The 19000-nt window shown below is 32.9% G+C and overlaps 1 protein-coding gene across 1 annotated transcript in view; it reads right to left on the bottom strand.

The window, feature by feature from the left end:
- The window catches only part of LOC118202709 (acetoacetyl-CoA synthetase-like), a 97964-nt gene that overhangs the window by 78133 nt on the left and 831 nt on the right, over positions 1 to 19000 (bottom strand). The gene's annotated exons all lie outside the window — the stretch shown is intronic.

Raw genomic sequence — 19000 nt, 5'->3', positions numbered from 1 at the left:
ATTCTCACGAGAGAACACTTTAAGTCCAGACCAATAATAGCCGTTATTAGTTATAATATTATTTTTTAACACAATGTAAACTTATTTTCATAAATTATATTCAGTATTAGGAGACTTCAATAAATAAATAATATTGAAAGAAAAAATTATCAATTATTTAAACCATAATGCTGTTTATACATAATCTTATATTTTTCTGATTGAATAAGATAGATCTTCGCGTTTATCCTTCACAAAAGGCATATAGTTTATGTACACAGCAAATGGGAATTTAAATTTTGTGTAATTTCGAATGTTTTTATTTGAATTAATGGTACGTATGAACGGCTGAAATATTAAAATAGTGAAAACATTACTGCTAATACATATAATACATTAATAATAGTCCTCAATATTAAGGTGATTGTTTATGAGGTTAATTTATAATTTTTATGAATACATTACATTTAAGTTGCTCGATACTAAATTCCATAGATCTTTTTATATATTTCACATATTCTAGACAATGCATTAGTATGCCAGATTAAAAGCCATCCATGCGTAGAGTTAGTTTGCAATATGCATACGAGATTACATTGGCTAAAGATCTGTAAATTTCTAAATCCTAATATTATATAAGTTTCTAAAATCTAAATAAAAGCGAGTTAAATTTAACCTATATATACTAGACTGAAATGGTAAAAGATTTTATAAATTTCCCAAGAATTCAGATATGACAGAAAATTTTAAAAACAAACAAACCATGGATGTCACTAAGTGGAAAGAAATTAAAATTAAAATTCAGTTTAAATTAATGGAATTTAACTTTCTCGAAATTCGTTTACAGAAAGAGGTATTATCTTCTAGTCATCTAGTTCGAGAAGAATCACAGCTCTTGAAGAATCCCCTCCCTTTTTTTAAACCGGTTTCTAGCTCGTGCTAACACGTTGACAAATGAACTAATTTATACTGCATGTTCGTAAATTATAAGAATTAGAAAATAAAATAAAATAAAATAAACAAGTAATTTTTTAAATGTTTAATTGAACTTCATTCCATTTTTTCCTGTAAGCAAATTCAAAAACGATCCCGAACTTTTACTTTTGATAAATAAAAAGTAAAAATGCGGCTCGCACGGTAAACTGATCAGGGAAGCCTACTGCGGTATTGAATAGACCGAGCGCGAATCTCGGAGAAGGCATGGGTGTTTGTAAATGTATAGTGCCTTTCCGGCGTGGGGGGGGGGGGACTTCTAAATATATGACGAGCCGAAAGTCCCCTCATGTGGTTTTGGAGGTAAAGGAGAGGGGTGGGAGAACCTCGGACCACCCTCTGAGGTGCTCTCCTTCAAAACTGGGGTGGAAGAAAAGTCCAACATCCTTGAGGCCCTGGCAACCATTCTTTCATGAAATACATGGACAAGACAACAGTAACAACAAAAGTAAAAATATACTTATTTTTTATATTAAAGAGATTATTTTAAGAATGAGCTGTACTCAAGTAGTTGTTATGTGTTTTACTTAAATGATTGTAACACCAGATCAAGTCCAAAAATTTTATGGTGACGAAGAAACGACGTTCCGCCTTATCGTTGGCTTAGACTTTGGACACCTTATAGATCCTAGTAAAATTTTACATACCATTCTTGAAGGAGAATTCCGTGGTGGACAAATACAAGGTATTACACTCCCATTCGCTTTCCACCAATTGAGAAGATTTTCTACTCGACAGAAATTTAAAGACCCTATACACAGAGCCAGATTTAGACTTGATAAGGACCTAAGCTGTTTGAGATATGGGACCCTTTATAAGTCTGTTGTAATGTATTTCAATACTATTTATATTATATTTTAATTTTTTAATTTTAATTATTTTATATTTCAATTTTTCACTATATCTTAGGGCCCCAGCTATAGCTTGCGTAGCTTATACGTTAATCCGGCCCTGCCTATACCACAGAAATACTATGCAGTTATAGTAAACGCTACTTAATGTGATCGCTGTTAATGTTATCATTCGGATAGTGTTATCGGATTACCGAAATACTGCCCATTTATATACCAAAATATGTCACTTATTGTGATAAACATTTCGTTTAATACTTTCAAAGTACTATCGAATAATTTTTTTTTAATTGAACTGAAGTAGTCAAATAAGGCCAAAATGGATTATAAAAATTGCCAAGAATCAGAAAAATATCGTCTACAAGTAAGGAATTACATCGCCAAACAGCCTGATTTTGATTTTAGGCACTTTCTTGCAAAAACAATTCTGCAGATATTTACACTCCTGTTCTTCAGGTGAAAGGAAAAAATACAAAGAAAGCCTCCTGAAATCCTCTACGCCAAACTTAGGGTTGCTTTTTCTTCCTTATTTCAAATTTTACTTTTGCTTGTTCTCTGCCAGTAAACAAGGGACGCCCTCCGAGTAGATGTAAAAATCGGTCAAATAATTTCCAAAAACAGTTCATAAATGAACTCTTGTATTTAAGATATTATGAACGGTTTATAAATAAATTTTTGGGTTTTCTAACTAAAATTCTGTGAAAGTACTTATTTTTGTATTTCTTGTTGCATTTATATTAAATTAGTTAAATTCCATTGCTGTTTTGAAGGATATTTTTTCTCATCGCTTAATGCTCTTATTCAATGAATGGTATCAAAATAGACGTGGAAAAACGTGATCACAAATTAAGTACAAACTTCCGTGCCTTCTTTGTGATTTGAAGCCTGTCCCAAGGATATGGAACTCGGCTTCCCTACCACGTGGCAACAAGGTGACTTGCTCAACTAAAAATTTAAATAAACAAATTTTAAAATATTTGAAGTAAAAGTAATTGAAATAATTTTCTATAAATGTCCCAGTTAGGAATACTTGTAGATAAACTTTTGTTAATGAGTAATAAATTGAGTTCCAATACAATATTACATATTATCTCCAAGGAAAAGAAGCCTTTAGAAATATATTGTACATATTTCTTAAAAGTAAAATTTAAAATGGAATAAAGTAAGTTTTAACAATTTACTCAAAATTTAAAAAAAGTTATGAGCATATTTGAACGCAGATGATGGAATATGCTTAAGTAATTAGCAAGAACACGAAAGCGCCAAAAAGATATCATAAATTAATCTTCGTGTAAGCAACTAACAGATAAAGTTAAAAAGAATTATATTGTTTCTGTTACGGGGACGTAAAGAAAAATTTTATTGAGATCCTTAACGTATTTTTAATGGAATGCAATCAAATTTAAATTAAATAAAAAAACATTTTATTAAAATTTAAAATTACGAAAAAGGAAAACCAGCACCATCGTGTTTGAATATAGACAACAGTAGCTTAAATATTTGATTGAAACTCAAAAGAGGGATCGCTAATCATTAGGATTAGCGAAACATTGAATAGAAATCATACATCATTCTTCGTGTATACAAATTTTAATTTATAGGAGCCGTATTGTTATTATTATGATTTAGTGATAAGTAGTTACTTTCAGAGTTAAAACAATATAAAGTTTCATATAAATTACATCTAATCTAAATACTGAATGACCATTCTTAGACTACACGATGACTTTTCATTTTAACACGCAGTCATCAAGGCGGACTGACGACAATAAACGCATAAATAGCAAGCAAATATTTACGAGCATTCCAGCTTAAAATACTATTCAAGAGATTGCCAAAAACATAGCTTCCAATGCTTGTGCCTTGAGAAACAATAATAGAGCTATTATGTATACAAGTATTAAAGACTAGGAATATAGGTCATGTGCTCCACATTTTCATGTAACTACAAAGCGAAAACTAATTCACGAGAATTGCAGAACTCCAGCAGGATAAAACAAAGTCAGACATTCAGTGCCTAAGATGCCAAAGCCCTGTTTCCAAGCTTAGATTCTCATTCATCATTTAGACCATTTTAATCTGCGTTTACTGGCGAAGTAAACGAAACAACAGAAATGCAGGAGAGATTTCACATTAGAAATAACGAGTTAATTAAAATGAATCTAAGAATGTTCTTTAGGAGTTACATTGTTTCTGTTATGATTTCGTAAGTCTACTAGATAAGGCCACTCCAAAACTGTTGTACTCGATGACGTAAACTTCATAAAAATAGTAAACAAATTGTAATGATAAATATAAAGAATGATGAATATATATTCGTCTTCATTTCCGACTTTTTTCGATGACGTAAACTTTATGAAAACAGTAAAAAATTAATTAAAGACAAGATTATTTTCATTTTCGAATTTTAATCATGCAGTTAATACCTTCAGTCATAACTATTTGATGAAATTACAGTCACGTAGATGTCACTTGAAATGAAAAATAATAATAAAATACAAAAACATAAGATAAAGAAGGCGTAGGTAATATTCTGTTGCGTTTTCTGCGGTATTATTTCATATATCGGGCTGGTTAGCAACTTATTGCATGTGTCTTTTACGCTAGATTAATTTTTTGTTCTTTGGTTAAGTTTTTCAACCTTAGATGAAGAAATTTCGTCGAATTCTTCTTTTGATTTACATATTAAATCCTTGTGGATGTGATAGTTTGTTTTAAAATCCGATTTTCACGTTTTTGTCATAAATGTTCTTTGGGATTATAATCTGGTGACTATAGGTTTTAAGCAATTACCTGAGAACATGACTCAATAAATAATCTTGACATATCAAGCTATACTCTGGAATACCAATGAATAGCGGAAAAGAAATGATGAATCGTTAATCTTACAATTTTCACTTTCTTAAACTTTGGTGTGGTATGTCTAAAGAGATCATCCATGATATTACAGAGGATGTTCGTACACTTTTTGACGATTTTGATTTGCCGTAAAAAAATCTTCTGCTTGGAATTGTTTTTAACTGCAACTATAACTTTTAAAGTATAAATTATCATCTGCTACTTGAATGTTTGGTTTTCATGTAAAATGTCACTTTTAAAGAAGCAATGGATGGAAGGCCATGTTTGTGTTTTTTCCGAAGAAATTTTTTCGTTATCTAGTTATTAAAATACGTTGTGAAGGCCATGGTTTTTCCGACATTTAAAGCTGTGGTAGGCAATGTTGTCAACAACGAAGGAGAAAAGCGTCAAAATTTAGCTTCAAGTGGAAAAATTGTTCCAAATTACGTATCGAAGGAAAAAAATAAAATGTTTTGAATGTTGCAAAAGTAAGAGCTTTAATAATTAAGACACAATAACACGCCGAATTCAGAACTAATTCAGAAGACAAACAACAAAAAATTTTTGTTGTTTGCCTTCTGAATTAGTAAGAGCTTTAATGTCAAAAGAACATCCGCCAAGTTAAAGGACAGTTACAAAATTATTAAACATTTCAGCGTCAGCTGTAAACAAAGTGATTAATGCTGATTTGAATCTTAAAAAGGCAAAAACATATAATGCGCATCATCTTTCTCCACGATATATCGCCGAACGCAGAACGCGCTGCAGAATTCTTTATGAGAAACATTTATCCGGGCAAAAATGGAAAACTGTTGTCACAATAGATGAATCTTGGGTGTACCTAAGCGACTGCAATAAAAATGATCCATTTAATATCATCAAAGACGAGAAAAAATCTTCAAACATGGCTCAAGGTGTCTAAAGAAAGTTTTTCTAAGAGATTTATGATTGTTGCTGTTTTTTCATATGACGGCAAATTAAAAATAAAGAGAGTGGAGAAAAATATTAAAATCACCTCCACATATTAACAAAACATATTTTATATCTAATTTTCTAATATGAAATACCTTCTCTTTACACACAGTGTGATCAATCAGTAGAATTGCGTCAAGACAAAGCAAGTAGAGACACGTCAAAATGTATAGTTAATTTCTTGAAAAAATAGAACAAGGAACACGTATCAAGGGCGTAGATAACTACTAAATAAAAACTACTAACTCTCCTTATCTGTCACCAATGTATTTTTTAGCTTTTGGACTTTTAAAAAGCAGGTAGTCCAAACGTCTCGTTCAAATAAAGAACGAACATTGTTCATTTTCACTTTGAAGATCAACTTTCTAATATATTAACAAAACGAGCATATAGCAACTTCTTTCATACGAGGAAGCTCTTGAGCCGTCCAACAATTTACTGATTTGTTCAACAATGTCAGCATACATTATAAGGTAATTCGCCCGCCTTTTTAGCATGCCTTCGTGGTGTAAGGTCAGCACGCTTGGCGCATATTAGGGAGGTCGGTGGTTCGAGTTCTGGGGAGGGCATTGCTCATTTCCCATCTCTCCTGCTTCAAATAATCTAATGTCTCTCCAACACTGCGTTTAGGCAATGGCTTCCTTGAAGGAAAGTTCTGGCAGTCGCATATTTCCAACTTGAATTTTAACTGTCCATCGCAATTGCCAAATTTAATGACATAATACCTTTTTTTTTTTCTTTGGAACTACTCAAAAGGAAAGTTGAATGCAAATAAGCCATGGACTACATAACAATTTAGTCGCAATTTTCGATTAGCAAATCAAGCATTAGGGGCGAAATTCTAATACGAGTTATAAAGAATTTCCTGGATAGAATTCCCTGTCTAATTGACACTAACAATGACTGCCATTTTCAGATATTATTTTTAAATCATATTAAAAGTTTGTTTTTGTAAACAGTTTAATATTAACAAGGATAAAAATTAAATAATGTTGAAAGAAAATATGCTGATCATTATTTAAATTATAACTTCAGTTATGCAACACCCTATATTTAGCGATTATTTAGTTTCATAAATATGCAGTCGTTGGAAGACGTAATTTTATTCCTGGAATTCACAGACATGCCAAAATAGTGTTTAACAAACTGATCTGAACATTTTTTTCCTAAAAATCTTCGAAACTTTTAGATCTGTTTCTTCTTCACGATAATCAGTATTTTGCAGGATGCTGCAAGTAATTTCTAGGTGTTTTTATTGCATGATATCATCCGGTCAGCTTACTGTTTAGAGACAATAAGTAATTTTAATGAATCTAATTTAAGCTTGGGTTTCTTATTACTTTGAGCCCACCAGCGGCCGAGCGGTAAGGTCGCTGAACACTGGTAGTTCGGTCCGAGGTTCGAATCCCGCGAACGGGCTGGCTGCAGGGGTGTTTTCGTGGTTTTCCCCATGTGTAACGTGTATACGAGCCAGTTTCCCTTAGAAAGTCCTCCACGAAGGCATCCCTCCCCTTAGGCAGATAGCCCTAGTGTGCTATGCCATAATTAAATACACACACTTATTACTTTGAACTGGAAGTTTAATTTGCAAACTTTTTCTTTTTATTTCAATAAAAATAATTCTTAATTAACGCTAATTTCCTTCTCGTTATTTTCTATTCAGGGAAGTTGTTGGTATATCTACTTTAGGACTAATGCAATTGCTTGGAATTTGAAAATATGGTAAGCACTCCTGCATAATAAGTTCTTACTGGTGCCCTGCTTTAGGTATTCAGTGCCGATTTGGTTGATCTTATGTTTATCAACAGTTACAAACTTTTTAAAGTTCTTGTGCATTAGCCAATATTCTCTGAACACAATCGCTCGTTGGCGGAGCGCTAAAGTCACTGAACACTGATGGTGTGACCGGAGCTCGAGTCCAAGTTAACGGACGATCTGCAAGGGCGTTTTATTTGTTTTGGCTGGATTTAGCTACCAGCTAATGTAAAAAAGATGTTAATTCCTTTGTTCAATCAAAAAATTAGTTTTGCTTATAAACTGAATAATGCTTCTGACGTAGCCTAAGCCAGAGTTATCAAAAAATTTTCGGAAATTAAAATTAAGTATTTTAATGAAAAATGAAACTGAAGAACCTCTTCTAGGTAAACTCTGTTGAATTTTGAACTAGTTGACAGAATTTACCTTAAACTCATTATGTCAACAGAAGATTTTTCATAAGATAGACCAAAAATGCGGCAGTTTAAATATGCACATTGAAAAGGGAACTAATTCAGTAATATTCTAAAGTAAGTTAAAATTTTATACGTATTAACTTTAAAATGTGTTAACTTTAAAAAATAACACACAAGTTTCGTTCTAATTGAGATGCGTTGCATAATAACTAAACCTAATAACTAAGCACTTCGCAACATGACCCGAAATGTTCTGTGAAAGCGCTTTTCTGCAAAACACGAAGAACTGGAAACAGGCGATACTTTTTTTAAAACATTTCTCTCTGAGTTAAGTGAATAAAAACGTAATTTAAAATAGGCCAAAAGGGTATAATGGGTTAATATATAGTTAATGGTATTATAAAAAGCTAAGAAATGCGATAGTAATATATATATATATATACCATTTTTTAGTTTAAAAGTAATATGTTATAAATCTGCTATAATTTGCTTTTCAAATCGTAATCAAATATTATGGGGTAGATGAAAACTGTATTGAATATTAAGGAGATAAAAATAGAAGTAAAGTCAAAATAATTTCCAATGTCATGTAATCAGTGTGAGCCATCATTGCTTTCAAAACACGTGATGATAACAACCTCTGTTTCTGTGCCAGAGAGTTAGTGCGTTTTAGGCCCAATGTATCAGCGAGATCGAAGAAAATAATTTTTCAGATGAATGAACGTTGCGGCGAGAATTTTTCCTATGGAGGCAAATTGTTGATCAAGGCAACTCAGAGATAGTCGCGAAGAAATGCGTCAATTTATCTTTTATAAATAAATAGATTCCTCCTCTGTAGTTGCTCCGTATTGCTGCGGAGTTTGACTAGTATTCCGTAATAAGGTATTGTCTTCCAGTTAAGTCACTGACTCCAATAACTAACTATTAACGGAACTTAGGCTTTACCTTAGGTTAAAGGCTATTGTGAGGTCCTTTTATAAACACGCTTGATTTTAGGAGATGTACTTTATTGATTAAAATAGAGTTTTATTAAAATAATAACATAATTTACAATATTTTTTTCTAATTTGCTTCTTATGGAGATTTGTTACATTTATTTTAGAGCACATTAACATTCTTGAGTGCAATAAAATAAACGCTTCTTAAAGCTATGACATCATTAAACATCGAATCGAGTTCAGTCTATTTAAAAAACACCTCTGTATTAAGTAACGCTTACGACTGATAGAATTCTATAACCTTTGATAAGTTTTCCGGAGACAAGACATGTTGAAAGCTAACTGTAACCTTATTGGTCTTTGAGCCTTGGATCTTGCAGTTGTTAGCTGGATGGGCTAATTATCTTTTAAAATGTCACTAGTCATTTTAGCATCTTCAAACTGCTTGTTTTGAGGACGCGTCTACTAAACAGCATGTTTTGAAGTTGAAACTGCATGTGTCTACCAGCAGGAATTTCTAGAAGAAAACGGTTTATTCAATCCCTGCATCATTCCTATTACTGAATCTATGACACTACAAGTGTTGCTTTGCTCTAAAATATCTCACACCTTATATTTCATCTATCTATCTTTATGATAAAATATTTATAATTATTTTGCGTTGACTTTCAAATTTCGAATGCAGTACGTAATCGAAAATGGTCATATATAAGTATTTTATAAAGGCATGAAAGTAATTTTTTTCCAGTATTCGGATTTCAGTCTTCTGAGGACAAAAACAAAAAGAGCAAAGGCTGATATTTATAAATACACTTTGGTTTAATACTTTTTCAAAATATTATTACTCTTTAAATGATTTTTTACATAATGATTTATTGCATAAATCATTGAAAATATTGCATAAGGATTTGTGAAAGAAATAAATATTGCGTAATCTTTAAAAATGATTAATAATTTAAAATTGATTTAAAAAATTAATTAATTTTTAATGATGAAAAATTGATTGGTATGATTGATATGATTAAATATTTTATTGATTAAAAAATAAATACATATTGCATAAATCATTAAAAATATTGATTAATGATTTATGCAATATTTTGAAATTAATCAATTCAACACACATTTAAATCTTTTTTCTTCCTCTAAATGTCTCATAAATTTTGCAGCTGTAAATCCTGATTTTCCCATCTTTCCCATCCATCATTCTGATTTTCCCATCTTTTTAAGACAAAAATGAATTTTTGTTTTTGTGTTTCGCAAGCAGGGTCCGATTTGCAAAATCGAGCCCGGTGCAAATCTGCTAGAAGGATTTTCCACCACCTGTTATTTTTTTCAGTATAGTAGATGTCATTAATAAAAAATATATTTCATATAATAACACTCATTAAAATATTTCATGAAGTACTTTTATAATTCAATATTTACTTTATTGAAAGTTATTTAAGAAAATCACCGGTCTGTACATTTTGTTTCCATAATTTAATAAAATATAAAGTTACGTTTCAAACCGGTTTCTTGGTCTTTTTGAAAGAAATGGAAAACAAACACAAAAAATGAATAGTCTGAGGAATTCTGATTGATTTTAGTGCAAAACTTAATAGCCTTATAGAGAGAGGACAAAATTCATGATATTAATTTTTTTATCAATTTGATAATCAGGTATATGAATAAAACGTTAAAAATAAGGAAGAAAGCATAATTATCTTTTAAACGGCCAGGTCCTTTATTTAATAGTCATTAGCCTTGCGCCACTACAAGAGACGGTGGTAAGGGCCATTTTATTGTGGAAGCACCTAGTTAGATGACCACGTTTGCTCCTATGAAGGATGGACAGTTACAACCATGCCTTCTCCGGGATTCCAACCCGGGTCCATAAGTACCGCAATCAGGGTTAACATACATAATTTTAACATTTCCTTCCTCTTCTAATTTAAGGTTTTTAAAACATAGAATTGAAAAATATGCAAAATTGTACGCATTTAACATACTGTTAGAAGCTTTGGAGGCGCTCAAGGCTCGGGGCAAATTTCCTTTTTGCGTCTCAAGAAATAGGGCCCTGCTGCTAAGCATAAAACATTCGAACATCTGGTAGCATTCACCCCGCCCTTCGAGTTTTTGGCTGGATGTTAATCAAGTTTAGGGATTCTATTTTAATGACGCAACTAATTTCTTTCGTAAATTTAAATCTTCTGTCCTTGACACATATTGCATAAATAATAGTCGAATACTTCTAATTTCCTTGTCGCCTTACGAAATGTGTTGAACTGAATATTTCGCTCAGTAGAACAAATACATGACGAATGTTTTGAAGCAGATGCAATCTTACAGGCCTGGCGACAAGCCAAAGAGCCTTCTGCCTCAGAACTACGTAACCACGGGCAGCATGGTCCGCACAGCGTTCGAGTGTCTTTTGAAACTCTTAATTCAATCAAGAAAATCAGGCTACAATTGATATAAATTGTAGTGATTCTTCATAATAGCATGCCTGCATAAAGTTTTTGGTACCTTTTTGAAATTCTAAAATTCTTTGGAAGGATATGAACTTTTATAAGAGTGCGCCGTTGCGGTGAAGGTGTCTGTAACCTTAAAAAAGTTCATTTCTTTCCTGTAGAAAGCAACTTTTTTTTTTTTTTTTTTAAAGTTATGCTTGTGCACCGCTATGCAAAAAGAGTTTTGTTTCACTGCTAGACATGACAAGGCAAATAAATATTCTACTTGCACAGTAGTATCACAAAATGGGCCCTAACTTTAAATCTGGCACCATGACGTAGACTGGTTACAGCCGAAAATATCGCGGCAAAAACATCGCGAAGAAAACAACGGAAAGTGAAAACGTAGTAGTGATACAAAACATCGTGATATAAAATAAAGCAAAGAGAAAACATCGGAGTTCTAAAACGTCGTGATACAGAATATCGTCGTCGAAAATAAAGCGGTTTAAAAACTTAGCAATTTAAAAACATCGCCGACGAAAATACCGTGGTAAAAAATAAAGTACCAACAAATCATTGTAAATAATAATTTACGCATAATGATTTATGAGCGCAAGATGGAAAGAAGGATAATTTTTACTTTCATATTTTTATTAATTAATTAATTTTTAAAAAACAGAACAAGAAATAATTTTCACTTTAAGAGTATCAGATTACCAAAAGTGAAGAAAATAATCTCTAATAATTAACTTAGCAATTTTTTCATAGATAGTCATGCAGTTACTTATCTTACTTTTTCTATTCTCTTTTAGATTATACTTTTCATGAAAAATTACCAGTAAAATTTTATAAAAAAATAATTTATTAATGGCATTTGTTAATTAACTTTGTCAGTTTAAAATTCTATTACGTGCTATAAGTTGAATTTATTTTCTATGTTTAAGTTTCCAGTTTACATTTTCAACAAATATTTATTAGTTAATAAAAATATGAAAGTAAAAATTATCCTTCTTTCCATCTTGCGCTCACAAATCATTATGCGGGCATTCTTTTACAGTTATTAAAGTCTGAAAAACGCATATCTGCGATGTTATCGGCATGCGATGGTTTGTAGGTACTTTATTTTTTATCTCAGTATTTTTAAACTGCGAAGTTTTTGAGCCGCTGTATTTTCGACGACGATATTTTGTACCACGATGTTTTAGAACTGCGATATTTTCTCTTTGCTTTATTTTCTCCGATGATGTTTTATTCCACGAGGATTTTGTCTTGCATTGTTTTCTCTGCGACGTTTTTTGATCGCGATGCTTTCGGCGAACACCTGCAGATTTTTACCTTTTAAATCAGTTTTTGAAATACGTACCAGCGTCTGCATAACGTCATACTGTTGTGAGGCGATTCCTTGCAAATGCGGGTAGAAAACTAACGTCTTATTATGAAGTTATTTCTCACCTCTTCATCTTGCACTGAAGCATTTTATTTCTCAATATAAAGCAACATACTGCAAAAAATGTTTGCTTCAGAGATGAAGATACGTATACATGCTCATCAGTTTGCGATAATTAACATTATTATTATAATGCTCTGCCAAATTTCAAATTTTAAGTCCGGGGCAAAACACATCTGGTTCTTAGGAATACCAAAGCAAGCGCTCTGAATTAATGGTATACATTTGTATCGGTATGGAGAAATGTTATTAAGATCTCCGTCGGATACGTTATTATTGTTATATTATTAAATATAATAAATATAGCATTAATTTAAACCACATATCGATAACAGCATTTATCTTGACCTTGAAACGAGCATTTCGTATTGAAAGAGAAATTTTATTCCCCTCTTTTTTTCAGATAAACAAGATTATGAGATTAGTGTTTCTTACTTTTTTTAAGAAGGCTGAAAGTGCGTTCTGTTGATTGATTGACATGATAATGCGTTTCCTAACTTATCAATAAGGGAAACACTTGTTCTTATTCTACAAATCCTTTTGATTCTTTAGATAAATGAGCAAAAGACGAGTAAGCATTACATAAATGTTCTAATGTAAGTTCTAGTAATTTAATAGAAGCATAAAATTATTTAAATTAGTATGCTATTATTTTTGATTTAAAAGTGAAAAGAAAAAATAACTCAATGAATGTCAAATATTAATGTGAATATTATAGAAATAAAAATATTGTTTTGTCTCGTTTTTTTTTTTCAGAAGGAGATAAATAAGCGCACGCTGTTCTGAAAGCACAGAGCCTTTTCTAATAATGATGTAATTCTTCCATTTTTTAAGGGAAAAAACGAGAGAAGTTACCTTTCCTAAACTACTTTCGAAGATTAGTTTATTTGAATATGGCAAAGCACATGAGGCCTACCTGCCTAAAGGTAAAGATGCTTTCGTGAAGGAATTTCCAAGTAAAAGCTGTAGAAAATTCTTTGTCTTCACGGAAATAACCACGAAATGAATAGAAAACCTATTAGTATGGGAAAAAGCACGAAATTCATTCAGCAGCTAGTCCCTAGGATGCAACGCGGGTTGACCTCTTATTTTTTAGCGGTCTTAACCTTTCGGCCATTGGCGGAAATCTTTATAAATCAGTTCAATGTTAAAAATACAAGCAATCGGAATTGTTCAATGTCAGACGTTTTCAACGGAGTGCAAAGATTAAATGAATTTCATATTTTTGGATGTGATCATTGGTAAGAATATTTAGAATCTTTAATTACTTTAGTCAGGTACAGAGTTGCCTTTTAAAATAAAGAATATTTATTTATTTATAGAATTTTTGTTCATTTATAGAATAATCTCAAAATTAAAAAAGTGCTGTATTTTCTAGAAAATTTAAGCATCTAAAATGTTTTTTAAATATTTATAATCTCTACGTCTATTCTATTCTACGTCTATGTCTTGGCTTTTTCGTCATGTGTTACAAAATTATACAACAAATGAACTAATAAGCTCCCAAAGAAATTTATAGTATCAACTGCATCCCAAAAGAATTTACTGTATTTTAAATTAATTAAAATTTAATTTCAAAAGCAATATAGTACAAAGTGAATTGTGTAGTAATGGAACAGAATATTTGTTTTTTTTTCTTCCCAAATTTAAGCCTTTGGTTTTCACCCATAGCTGCTCTTATGGTCCTGAAATGTGACCTTCGGTTAAAAGAATTTTGGTGTTTAAAATTTTACTGACGAGTTTTAAAAATTTTGCCATGAAAAAATAATATTGTTGCGTGCGTACGGGTTCGTTATGAAATGAATGCACAAGTCCGATGAAAAGTGAACAAAAATTTATTATTATCACAACAAAAATGCTTAAATTTTCTCAAATTATCATGCAGTATTACAATATCTCACAGTAGTTTTCTTTTAACTACTCAAATGTCAATAGAACGTAATTCAAAACAGCTAAAGAACGCTAATCCGCGAATTCGCTACAATCAACAACAGTAGTTTTCTAAACAACAACAAACTAAGCAACTACTACAAACTGAGATGTTTTCCTCCTTTTATAAGCTTTTAAAATCACGCGCTAGAATTTTCCAGTACTTTCTCGAAATCAAAAAGAGATATTTATTTATTTAACGCACGCGCTCTTGTATTTTTAATTTTTCCGGCTTAGCTTTCTTTTAATATTCGTCACGCGCTGCACTGCGCGAGAAATAAAACCATTTAATTTATAATTGAACTAACATTAGCTTTTTAAATACCAAATTCGTAACACTGCCCCCTTCCCAAGGACTGCACGTCCCGGGCAGTACAATCCCTGGACAGGAAGCTAAACTTACAACTGTGGCATAAATGCATTAATAAGCATTACATTACTATAATAAACAACATGAACAATAAATGCAATACATAAAACAAATCAAATGCTATCAAATACTAAATACAAAACAAATACTAAATACAAATCAAATACTAAATACACATTTATAAACAAAAAGGACCATGGTCTGATACTATTTACAATTATTTACATTACGTACTATGGCCATAGTAATGAGTTAACCTGTCGTAAGAGTTCGAAGACTCACGGATCCGAACCATGACGTCATTTAGCCTGTTTAGGATTGTGTGCGAACCATCCCAAGGTGACTGTAAATCAGGCCTGACTCCTTTTCGTCGAATCGGGTTCCACAACCACACCTTGTCTCCTTCGTTGGATCTATGTCCAGCAGCTCTCGTGTTGTATCTGGTCTTCACTTTCTCCGTCGCCAAGTTCACTCGCTTTCGTGCGGAACGGTGCATCACTTCAAAACGGGCATTGACATCTTGGATGTGTTCCTCAGGCGATGAAGGCGCATCCGTACGGCGATGAAACAGGCGGTCACAAGGCAGACGAAGGTCTCGACCGAAGAGCATCTGAGATGGAGAATAGCTGGTAGTCTGGTGTTTCTTTTCGACCCTAGCATGATTTCGACTGTTTCTCGAGCTGGTTCTTTCGGACAAAGCGTCGGCATTTCCAGGTGAGGATCCCTTCTTAGGATGGATAGTCATGTCTTCAGATCCTGAAAGCAGTTTGTTGTTTTTCAAGTCTAAGGAAAAATTGTATTTCCTTAAAAAGTCCAATCCGAGTATGCATGGATCTGTAATATCCGCCACATATGCCGTGTGATGGTAGGCGGCACTTCCAAACGTGATGTTTACGTTTAACTTCCCAGTTATGTCGATCTTGTCACCAGACGCAGTCTGAAGGGTAACACAGGATGGCGTCCAAATAAGTTTATCTTTAAACTGTTCAGCTAAATCTTTCCTAATGATGGTAACATTAGCTCCTGTGTCAATGATCATACTGCAAGGAACTCCATCGATATATTGATGGACAGTCCGTTATTGTTGCCACTCACTGTATAAATTTTAAGAGCTTTAAAACAAGGTTTTTCACTATCTGGCAACCTCCGTTCCTCGATATGGTCACTAATTTGTTTACTGCGTTGTTGCTGGGAAATGGTCTTATTTTCCGTACCTCGGGGTCTGCACTTTCTTCGTATGTGGCCTTCAACTCCGCAGTTCCAGCACTTTAGAATTAGTTTCTTTTCACTTCTGTTCCGTCTCAAGCCACTGACTTGTCTGGTAAAATCATCTGCTTTATATTCCGTACCCTGGGGTGTTCTGCAATTCCGCCTTAGGTGACCTTCACTACCACATCTCCAACACCTTAGAGCCACTTTCTTCTCGCTCCTACTCCGTATCAAATCTTCGACTTGTCTGGCTAAATCATCTAAACGAGCCATCAGTTGATCCACTGGCTCATGGACTCGCACAGCTCTAACTGGGTAGCGGTCTCGACGAGTGGCTTGCTGGGCTGCCTCAAATTTCATGGCGTACACTAGAGCACTTTTTAAATCTTTTACATCCGCCATTCGTAGAGCTTTCTGTATTTCAGTATCTCGGATGCCGTCGATAAAGTATTGCAAGGACAGGATTTCCCTTGTTTCTGTCGGGCATTCCGAAAAGGCGAGATGGGACAGCCTTTCAACATCCGCGGCGAGCTCCTGAAGTGTTTCGGTAGGCTTCTGTTGACGAGATTTTAATTGGAGCCTGCTGTAGTCTTTTAAACACTTCTCCCCAAAGCGCAACTCCAAGGCGCCGGACAGAGCTTCGAAATCTAACCTTTTGTTTTCGGGAAGAGTCTGAAGGATATCCGCTGCGTCGGCTCTTAGAGAAGCGGCGAGATGACAGGCCTTAGCTTGGGAATCCCATCCATTCGCATCCGCCACGATAGAAAATTGTGTCTTATACACCTGCCAGGAGGTCTTCCCATAATATGTGGATAGCTTCAGAGGTGGACGAGCAGGCATTGGTAAGAATTTAAAATCATCACTCCTGCTCCCTGCTGACGCTACGAATTTCTTTAAAGTATCCATTTCTTTGGCAACTGCAGAAACTCTCTCATCAATTTGTTCTTTTACAGAAGAAACTCTTTCTTCTATTTCTTCTTTCACCGAAGAAACTCTTTCTTCAATATGTCCAACTTTATTTTCAACTGCGTCAATTCTGCCTTCCATAGCTTCAAATTTATTTTCTATTATGCAAGTAATTTCTCTTTTCATTTCTTCTTGACCAGCTTGAACGGCTTTCATTTCGTCCTTAACGGATTCCTGGCCCAATTTCATTTCTTCCTTAAATGATGCTTGGCCAGCTTCCATCTTTTCTTGGAATGCAGCAAAAGCACTAATGAGCTGTCTCAATTGTTCTTCCATCGCTCTTGTTATTGGCATTCAAACCCCACTCCTGACACCAAAAATTGTTGCGTGCGTACGGGTTCGTTATGAAATGAATGCACAAGTCCGATGAAAAATGAACAAAAATTTATTATTATCACAACAAAAATGCTTAAATTTTCTCAAATTATCATGCAGTATTACAATATCTCACAGTAGTTTTCTTTTAACTACTCAAATGTCAATAGAACGTAATTCAAAACAGCTAAAGAACGCTAATCCGCGAATTCGCTACAATCAACAACAGTAGTTTTCTAAACAACAACAAACTAAGCAACTACTACAAACTGAGATGTTTTCCTCCTTTTATAAGCTTTTAAAATCACGCGCTAGAATTTTCCAGTACTTTCTCGAAATCAAAAAGAGATATTTATTTATTTAACGCACGCGCTCTTGTATTTTTAATTTTTCCGGCTTAGCTTTTTTTTAATATTCGTCACGCGCTGCACTGCGCGAGAAATAAAACCATTTAATTTATAATTGAACTAACATTAGCTTTTTAAATACCAAATTCGTAACAATATTTATTTTTCTAATTTCAAGATGGCTCAGTTTTATACAAAGTCAAAATGGTTTTATAGAGTACATCATTCCCGTCTTGATTATAATTTAATTTCACAACACTCCGTTACCAGAAAATAATTTTTTCTCAAATTTCCTTTATAACTAGTAGTCAATATTTTTATTATTACTTATATATTTGCTTAGAAATGTAGCTTTCATAGCTGTAAGAATTTATGTTTTGTATTTGATCATTGCCTAACATCTTACAGTTGCAATTTTAGTGAGTTTTTCGTTTGAGGTTTGGGAAATTTAATTTTCTGCGTTGGATTTAAGTATTTCAAGTTCGAATTTGTTGCCTGAGAAGACAATATATGTTTATTGGCAACGAAGTCCGTATCGAAGTCGGAATTCCCTATCATTTGCGTAACTGAATAGCTAATATTTGGTGCAAATATGGTAATTTAAGTAGTATTAAAAAGGATGTGAAAATTTAAAGCTTTTGTTACATGATACCAAGTAGATATGGGCAAATTTTCTCCCCTTTGAAGATGTTATGCGTTCGTATTTCAGATTATAACATTTTACTAACCTTATCAACTATTAAATTTTAATTAAGCAAGAAAGCGCGCTTTAAGGGTGATATAGCTTATATTTAGCATTTAATGCATTTTGATGTTATATTTGAGATGTAATGTACACCTCTTTCTTACATGTACTCTATAACTTTAACACGAACTTTTTTATTTGTTGTATTTAACATTACGTTGCAATCGTTTACATTTAACATCATTTGATTACAGAAATTATTTCTTTTTTCATGAACTATAAAATTTGGATTTTTTTCTGTGTAACGTGTTGTAAAACTCTTATTAGACAGAAAGAACATTTCAAATCATATCTGCAAAGTTAATTTTCCTGCACGCGAGCTAATTAAATCAATATGTATTATGATTTGTTTTTCAGTTTGCTCAGACGTAGGAAGGAAACGCATGCAATCATAAAAAGATTTTTTCATTTAAAAGATAAAAACGTCTAGAGTCTAGCCTTTCTTTTCATGCTTATCATGCAAACATTTTGCATTTAGAAGATAAAAACTTCTTT

Source organism: Stegodyphus dumicola, chromosome 1 (assembly GCF_044657685.1).
Source record: "Stegodyphus dumicola isolate Sdum_Otavi_A_Nest chromosome 1, ASM4465768v1".
NCBI lineage: Eukaryota > Metazoa > Arthropoda > Arachnida > Araneae > Eresidae > Stegodyphus > Stegodyphus dumicola.
The sequence above is the reverse complement of the archived record's forward strand: the minus strand, read 5'-3'. Positions and strand labels throughout refer to the sequence as shown.